The following is a 9,332-nucleotide window of genomic DNA, read 5'->3' as shown; positions in this document are numbered from 1 at the left end:
GCTACTTAGGTCACAGTTAGGAGCAGCATCAATCTCCTGGACTAGCTGGGTCTAGATGGTCCCTTCCCAGCTCTGAGGGTCCCTTTTTCTCTATTCCCTTCCTAAATATAGTGGTAGGGTAAGATCAAGTGATGGTGAAGATCTGGAAGGCAGGGAGTACAGCAGCCCACACGTGGCCGTTGGCAAAGAAAGTGGGTCGCTACAAGCAGGGGGTCTCTGAAACACAGCCACAAGCCATGTGGCATACCAGTTGCTTCCCAAGATGCCATGACAGGTGACAGAGTCATCTGGCTATGACACTTAATAGATGGGGTGTTTTCTCTCCTTGAAACAAAGACACTTTGAGGAAAAGCTTCAGCTACTAATTCAAGTCCATATGAATTTCCTACATGCCTATTGTGCGTGCATGACTGATGGTTGGAGGCCCAGCCCCTGCTTGCAGTTCATCATTCGGATCAAGCTGCCCTTAACCACTGTCTGTCCCAAAACACTTAAAATCCAATTTTCTACTTATCTTCCACTCTTAAGGCCTCAAGAGTTGAGTCTTTGATTCCATATGACCTTTATGTGTTAGATTTGGGAAACTTTCAGTGCCTGCATATACAGGTTTTTTGACATTTCATGTTGTAAGTCAGAATGGTTCTCATACCACAAGGAGAAGAGCATGGAAAGGGCCTCTCTGAATCAGTTGTCACGTCTGGAATGGCTTTCCCAGAAAGGCAGCCAGAGTCAAGGAGCCTAAGAGGGAACTTGCCAAAAGAATTCACCACCTCCTACGCCATATCCCACCATCCTGATCCCCTTCGTTCTGTTACTGCAGAGTCTCCCGTAGCATCTAAAATTATAACAGCCAATACTCTGTTCCTCCCACTTCTTCCAATATCCACCTTCAGCCTAAATTTCTTCCAGAGCTGCAAAATGCCAGTTGTAATATACAAAGAAATATTCAGAAAACAATGGCACAGTTCTCTTGTAAATATTTTGTTTCATAACCACTTTAGCTATAACTTTAAAAAAATCTAAGTTTATTGCATTCCAATGAATAGTCTCCACCTTTGAGGCCAGAAAAGTATATTGAAAGAGTGGTTATACATCCTATTGATTTTCTGGATACTGCATTAGGATTTGAAGTCAACAAGTTCAGACAGCTATTGGCTTTATTTTTGCATAGTGCATGAAAATGAATGAAACTGACTAGTCTTTAGTAAAAAGATGACAAAAATTGCAGAGGCTACTAATATAAATTTTGTACCACCAATTGACCTGGGAAAAAAAACTTCATAAAATCAATTGCCCAAACTTAAATGGATCAGAGGCCTCGGGTTGTTTATGCAGTTTAAATCTCTCTCTCTTTGACACAAACCATATTACATGTTGTCAAAATTCAATTTATTTATACATTTTCTAAAGTATTAACGCATTCTTCATGGTTAAATTCACCAGAAGAGGGGGAAAAAATCATGAACAAATTATCCACCAAATAAATTATCCCTTTATGAAGCTGGCAATTTGTTCCAAGATCACCTCCTCTTCTTCACCCTCTCTCATTAACTGGAGAAGGAAATGAACATGGAGTTTAACACGGCCGGTGCAGCTGGCATCTACCAAGATCCTCCCACCTGAGAAAGTAGGTTGGAGTGAAGAGAAGAGAGTTGACAGAAAAGATGCCAAAGGGCAGAGGAGAACTGACCTTGTCTTTTCCTCCTGTCTCTTCTTAGCTCTCAGTTCTTCCCAGATAACTGTGTAGAGGAGAAAGAGGAGGGACTTCAGGTATTAAAGGCACCAGGAGGATCTGATTTAGAGTCACTCTATGTACACGTCATGGTGTCATCACTGAATCAAGTAGGTGACACATAAAATCCGAGTGTTTGTTTATCTGAGGAGAAAGAAAAAAAAAGAGAGAGAAGCATAAAAATTAAAGAAGCATAAAAATGAAGGGAAAAATTAATGAATTTCCCAAACATAATATTGCACAAAAGGAATCAGGTACCAAAAATCACATAAAGTTTTATCAGGCACAGGTAATTTTATATTATTGGGAAGTGGTAACTGAAGTGGGCACAAGAGGACTTAATGTCATGTTTCTTCATCAAAGTGCTGGTTGGCTGGGCACACTGGTGTGTCTCAGTGTGCTGAGATCCATCGAGCTGTACACTTTAATTGTGTGTACTTTTCTCTATGTATGTTTAATTTAAATAAGAAGTTAAAAGTTAAAAACCTAAAGGGTGGTAGCTGAAAATACGGGCTGAAGTAGGCCATGCCTTGTTAGAAAAGTGTCCCATCCAAAAGCAAATATTTTATGGAAAAAATGTACAAGTTAAGAAATATTTGGTGGAAAATTCAAGAGTTCTGCTCTAGCCTTTGGTCGAGTCATGACAGTTTGAAAGAAAAACTAAACCTACAATTTTCCCTCCTCTTTTGTGTGTTCCTGCTTCTCTCTGTGCTGTAACTGTCTGTGTATCTAAGAACTTCCCACACCCAGGCTAGATGGGAGCTCAGTACTACAAACTTGTAAAGCCATCTCCAATAGCTTGTTTTACAAGATAAGAAAAAGTGTGCCCATCCTTGTTGACAGGAATTTTTTCTTCCTGGCTTTTACTATCTAAAACTTTTTATGTACAAAGAGAAAACTGTCTCTAAAGACAATAATCATTTGAGCGGTGCTGATACTGGGGAAAAGGTTATCTAGGTACAGGACACACTTAAAGTCTTTACATGAATCACTTGAGACCAGCTTTACTAGCAATTGTTCTATTTTTCATTTAATTTATTTCTAACATTACTAACACCTACAGCACACTGGATATTTAATACCAAAACAAACAGAAATTTAAAAACCCTGCCTTTTACCTGCCCAATTTCCTGAAAAGAGATACAAAAATAAATGAGTATGAATTACTTTGCATTTTTTTCTAGATGATGATTTAAAATTTTTAAGTCTTTTCATTTACCAGGCATCAAAAGGGGCTTTTGGAATACGTGCTAACACATTGGCTGACAACGAATCCAGTGCCTTCCTTATTGCAACCAACACGGTACAATATTCTACTTAGCCTGAACATTGCAGTTTGTTTCTTTTAAGTGCGAGCTACTCTGCACTCTAAACCAAGGAAGAATGGGAGTACATCAGGCTAAAACAATAAAATGACAGATAGATAGCCAGCAGGATGAAGTTGGGCATTATGGAACCAAAAATAAGAGATGTAAAAGACACCTGTTTAGGCCAGTTAGGATTTCTTGCTAATATTGAAAAAAAAAAAGCAGAATTCAAACACGCTCATTTGGATGTTTAAACTTCAGGGACTAGAATGAAGCTCCCCTCCAAAAAAAGATGGGGAAAAAAATGTTATGTGATATATGAAAAATTTGAGGACTAAAGACTATTAAAAAACTGGAATGGGAATCACTGAATGAGTGTGTGTTGCCTTCTCCAGAAATATCAAAGCATAATGTTGACTCATTTGTTTATTTTTTTCATATCTGTTAGTGCAAACTCCCTAACAACATCTGAGTGAATAAACATTCTTTTGATACTCGTGATATGCAAAGGGCTGGGTTCTTCCAGGGCCAAGGTGGGGAGGGAAGAGAAATATAGAACTGAATACAAAATATTTCAATTACAAACTCTCTGAGGCCACATCCTATGTCTCTTGTATAATCCTAGTGCAATGGTAAGCACATAGTAAAGGAGCAATTTAAAAAATAAACAAGAACACAAAAAAAACAAGCACGGAGTAATACTGCACGATTCCAACTATATGAAGTACCAGGATAGGCAAGTTCACAAAGACAGAAAGTAAAATAGATACTACCAGGGCTGGAGGTAGGGGAAAAGGGGAAATTGTTTAATAGATACAGAGTTTTTATTTGGGATGATGAAAAAGTTCTGGGAATGGATAGTGGTGATGGTTTCCCAAGGTTATTCAGCTAGTCAAAGGTAAAGCTGAGATGTGGACCTAAATAATCTGACTCCAAAGTCTACACTTTTTATCCCTACTATACTTTTATTCTACTTATATAGAATTATACTTTCTCTCATTCTGTAATCTGTTCCTCAATATTACTCTGTGAGGTAGATAGTGAAAATAGCATTATTTGTATTTTACCAGAGACTCATGGTCACATAGTAGAGTAGCCACAAGGGTAGATGAAAAAGAAGTCTTTATTTTGTCTACACAGTCAACATATATAACTAGACTCCAAATGGGTATTCAAGATACAGGGGAAAGATGAACCTCTGAAGAGCTCTCTTCTTGTCCATGTGCAGAGAACAACAGAAATATGCCTGTTACTATCAGGGCACCAACTACTCCAGACGCAGAGCAGACAGTGGCTGACGGGACCCTCGCTGTGAAACCGAGTGCACCAGTCACAACGCCCACCCTGCTCCTCTCAGGGCTCCTTCCAAGGCTTTCACGAAGACAAGGGGAAGCAGAAGCAATCTCCATAGGTGAGTGCAGTGGGGAGACTTGACTGTACATCCTATCACTTGGTCCCTTACCCCGATTGTGAGAGTCAGTGATCCCACAATTTTCTTAGGATCCAGAGAATATCCAACTCCACAGTCCACATTTAGAAGCTCACATTAGGAACTCTCTCTGGACTGCCACAACGGCCTCCTCAGGCTGAGCTGGACCCCAGGGCCTGTTTTCTACTGCAACATGCTCCAGACCAATTTCTCTGGCTTGGAGTTTGCCCCCCCTCCCCCCGCCTTCAGGAAAGTCCACTTAGCTGACTTTTCTTTCTCCTACTTACTGCTCTGCCACTATTCAGCCAAGGCCATGAAAATTAATCTTTTAGAGATCGTCCTCTTTTACAAATTGTGTATATGTGGGAAAAGACAAGAAGTCAGAAAACAGTAACTTTTTCCCAGTCCAGCCAACAACTGCGTTTATCTTTAAACTATAGTTTAAAATCACCTTATCTCTCTGAACTTCTGTTCTCTCATGAGAAATAAGAAGGGTTTTATCTCATATAAATGAAACTCTAATCTTTCTTCCTGTTTTAAATTCTAAAATTGAATGAATTGTCCAAGAATAAGAAAAAAAAGATGGCTTTAGTAACAACAACAAAAATGCCATGTAAAATTGGCTGCACATCGATTAAGCAGATATCAGGGTAAGACCAAACCCAGAAAATTCTGTGAGGGCTTAGTCGCTACTGCTTCCCCAGCATCTGGAATACAGAAAGAGATCAATAAATTATTGGAATTAATGAATTATTTGAAATTCAAGTAAGTACATTCATTTCACCTCCAGCTATTTCTATTTCACTTGACTTCAAGAACATTCTGAAAAATCTGAACCACAAAAGGGCATCCAATAGGCCTGATCTTAGAGACACCAGGCTGAACATCAGCAAACTAGTTTGTTATTCTAGTTGCTACTTTCTTCCTTAGAGGAAAGCTACCGTTTCTTTGATCATTAGATCAGAGCTGCCAGTTTTAGCTTTGGCTCAGAGGGCTAAACAGTGATCTTACTTTAACAATAGTGTGTGAGAAATCATTTCATACTGAAGAAAGAAGTTCAAAGTGATGCCAAAAATAATTAAAACAAACAGGCTAAAGCTTCAAGGCACTGGTAACTAATCTAATTGAATATATAGCCAAAGCTTGAATGTTTTTCTATGACTTACTTAAGTAGGATTTATAACAGCTAAAATAATACCCTGAAGGCATACAACCTAGATGCTTAAGAGCAGAGTGTGGGCAAACTGGTTGTACCTGTACAAGATAGCCATGTTCATTGGCATAGAAGTGCCAGTGAGGGACCCAGAGGCCATTGCTTTTTATCCTTAGGGTCCCCAGAGTCATCTGTGATCTCTGACTGTTCAAGCTGGTGCCGAGGCCTCTTCTTCAGCACTGAGATAGTCTTTGACATTGTTCCTGTACTGGGCCCACTGGATTGCATCACCAGTGAATTCAAACACCTAAAAAATCATAAACAGGCAACCATCAGGCTAGAGGCCATCTCCTAAGGAGTGTGAAGCCACCATGGCCTACACAGTAAGAAGGAGGTAAAATGGACAAAGCAAGGTAAGTTTTGGAGTCCCAGAAAGGAAGATGAGGAATAAGTCTGCAAGAGTCCAGGAATGAAAATAATGGTACATACAGTACTATTTAATACCAGTCTAGATCTTGTTAGACATAAAAAAGACACCAAGGTTGGCAAAAGAATACAGGGATTTCCATTTGTCCACCTACAGTTCTCTGCTCTAGCCAGACACAGAACTATCTCCTGAAGAAAATTTCTGACTGAGGCCAGCATCAATCCAGCTCTCCTCTCTTCTCTGTCCCTCACCTCCCTTCATCCTGCTGGCTCACAGCTGATTCCGAAATCACTATTTAGAATAAGTCTTTTTCCTAATATGTATGATTCATACCTTGAATTTAGGTAAGTGATTAAGAAACTGGAATTTTGGATCAACAGCTTTTTGCACCATGGGAACTTCTGTTTGCAGAGGCCAGGCTTCAGGCTTGAAATGAACGTCTGAATGAGGCTGAGAGTTGTTGACATAAACCAAGGAAAGGATCTGTACTCCTACCGCCGTGGTAATGGTGCAGGCCAGGAGACACAGCAGGAAAATGTTCACCAATGACCACTGCATCTTCTTTTCCTAGGAGAAATTATGAAATCGTTATTCTCTACTTATAATACATTAGAAATATTGCCTCCTTTCTCAATTTCTTAAATTTTTCTTTATATTACCTTCAACTAAAATAGACTGACAAACATAGTGAAAGTATCTATTTTTAAAATCATACTTAAAATTTATTTGATGTTGAATCAGAAAATAAGTAGAGCAGGAAGTACTACTTTTCTTAACAAGACAGCTGGTGAAGAGTCTTTCTTGAGCTCTGTGTTTAGGGTCCTGAGAGGAACTACTCTCAAGATATAAACACAGAAATTTCACACTGGAAAGCCTCCTAAAGATTCTAGCTCAACCACTATGTCCCATTTTCTTAATGAGGAAACTGAGGCCCAGGGAGGAGCAATGACTTGTGGAAACCACATTGTTATTTATAATTGTAGGTCCAGGAAGAATTCCTGTTGATTCTGTGTGCTATTTCTACCAAACCACAGTGCTACCACTGCATATAATTTCAGAATTATTATTATTATTATTTTTTTTTAGATATAGGGTCTTATTATGTTGTTGCCTTGGCTGGTCTCAGACTCCTGGGTTCAAGCCGTCCTCCTACCTCAGCCTCCTGAGTAACTAGAATATAGATGTGTACCACCATGTCCATCCTGATCATTAAAATTTGAATTAATACTTATGGTCCAGTGTTCTCAAAGGGGAGCTTACATTGACATATATCTCTAAGGTCATAATTTATGTTAAAAAAAGAAAAAGCACATAACTTTGTATATCTCAAAGAGTATTGCCTTACTAGACATTAATATTTCTTCCTTAATCACTGGTCTTGATTAGTGCGTCTCAAATATTTGTTACCACATCCACATTAAATACGTTCTCTTTACAACACACATATATACACGAACACACAAGTACATATATACACACCATTGAAACAAAAGTTTCACAAAACAACACTTATTTGTTACTTTTTCGATTTGTAAATGTCAATTCCAACCCACTATACTGACTTCATGACTACTGGATTACAACCTGGAGTTTAAAAATCCCATGCCTGGATCTTTTTAAATAGAAGAGAAGAAAAATCATTATTCTGCTTCCCAAAATTGACAGAGAAAGCAAACATTATAACAAAGAGGGAGAGTGCAAAACCAGCTGAACAAAAAAATAAAAATAAGTTTCCCCCTTTAACTTGTCTGATGTTCACTGATCAATATAAAGACACTGCTTTTAGAAGGCCCCAATTAAGAGGGAAATATTTTACCCTTGATAATAACCATTAAGTCAAAAGCACTCACTAATAAAGTGAGCAACAATCCAAAGAAAGCTGGGCCATTAAAGAGCTAAAGGAGGTGTAAGTTTACAATTTATGAGAGAGAAGGCAAATCAGGAAATCTTCAGAGTAGGAGATGCTACCTTTCTGAAAAGGGTCAGTTAAGGAGAGCTGATCTAAAGAGGGATTCTGTCCTGAGCTCTGCAAAAGGGTCTTGGGGAGAACTAAATCTCAAGATGTAAATCCCCACCTTACCATTCTGGAGATAATGTTCATCTTCTCCATAGACAAATCCTTCTGTGGTGCATCTTCATGCATTTCAAATGCTGAGTTGTCCATTGGCAGAAAGAAACAAGCAATTCACTGAAAAAGCAAGCAGAAGAGAAAGAAATATCCCCAATAAGAATGAGAATTCTTAAGGGAGTACTTATATAGAGCTGAAAGTTAAGGAAACGAAATAAGGAAGCTGAGTCTTAAATTATAATCTTGGGGTTTAAAGAAAAAACCCTTGAAAGAATTGCCAAATGAGACCAATAAAACACTTCTTTTGGTCAAGAACTCTTTACTCAATGATGACATATATACAGATAATAACAATAATAACTAACATTTATTTCCTTCTCTATATGCCAGGTGCTGAGCTAAGGTGTTTTACAAACATTATGTGATTTCATTCTTACAGTAATTCTATCAGGGGCAATGATTATTCCCATTTTTCTGATTAGGAAACTGAGGCATAGAGAAGTGTGGTGACTGCCCAAAATCACAGAACCAGTTTTAGTGTTGGAGCAAAGCACCCTTTATGATAAGATTCTTCTGTGACATTGGTTCAAATTGGCATCTGATGGTTGGTACTTAGTCCAGTAAAAAATTTTTGTACCCAAATCACTCTTGCCTCTAAATAATGTGATTTTCCTAATGGCTTGTGGAATAATCTTGTTACCTAAAAGTTAAATCTTCATGTAAAATTCATTTTGCATCATTTTTCCTGGTGATGAATAATGGCTGAGCAATCTAAAAACTGCTACTATAATCCACAAAACAGTCATCCACACTTCCTTCCTTCCCACCTTCCTACCTTTACTCCTTCAATACACATCGTGGAATGCTTACTATATTCCAGGCTGCAGCCCACTCCTGTACATTAAGAGGACTTTGTGTGGCTCATGATCTAGTAGGAGAAACAGAAAAGAAATGAAATTACTACAACAAAATGTGCTAAGTGTTATGAAAGCAATGTGTTCAGGTTCCGTAAGGATACAGAAGAGCGTGGTTGTGTCTGACCGAGAAGGTAAGAGGAGGCAAATCTTCACTGAAATTGTAATTTTGAGCTGAGCCTTCAAGCCCCACCACAGCCTCACTAGGTAGGCATACTTAATCAATGACATTCCAATCCTATTTCTGGCTTATCTATAAGTAGCTTAAAACAGACCATGTGGTGAGAATATATAGACCCTAT

The sequence above is a fragment of the Propithecus coquereli genome, unplaced genomic scaffold (assembly GCF_000956105.1).
Source record: "Propithecus coquereli isolate 6110/MARCELLA unplaced genomic scaffold, Pcoq_1.0 Scaffold37, whole genome shotgun sequence".
Classification (NCBI taxonomy): domain Eukaryota; kingdom Metazoa; phylum Chordata; class Mammalia; order Primates; family Indriidae; genus Propithecus; species Propithecus coquereli.
The sequence above is the reverse complement of the archived record's forward strand: the minus strand, read 5'-3'. Positions refer to the sequence as shown.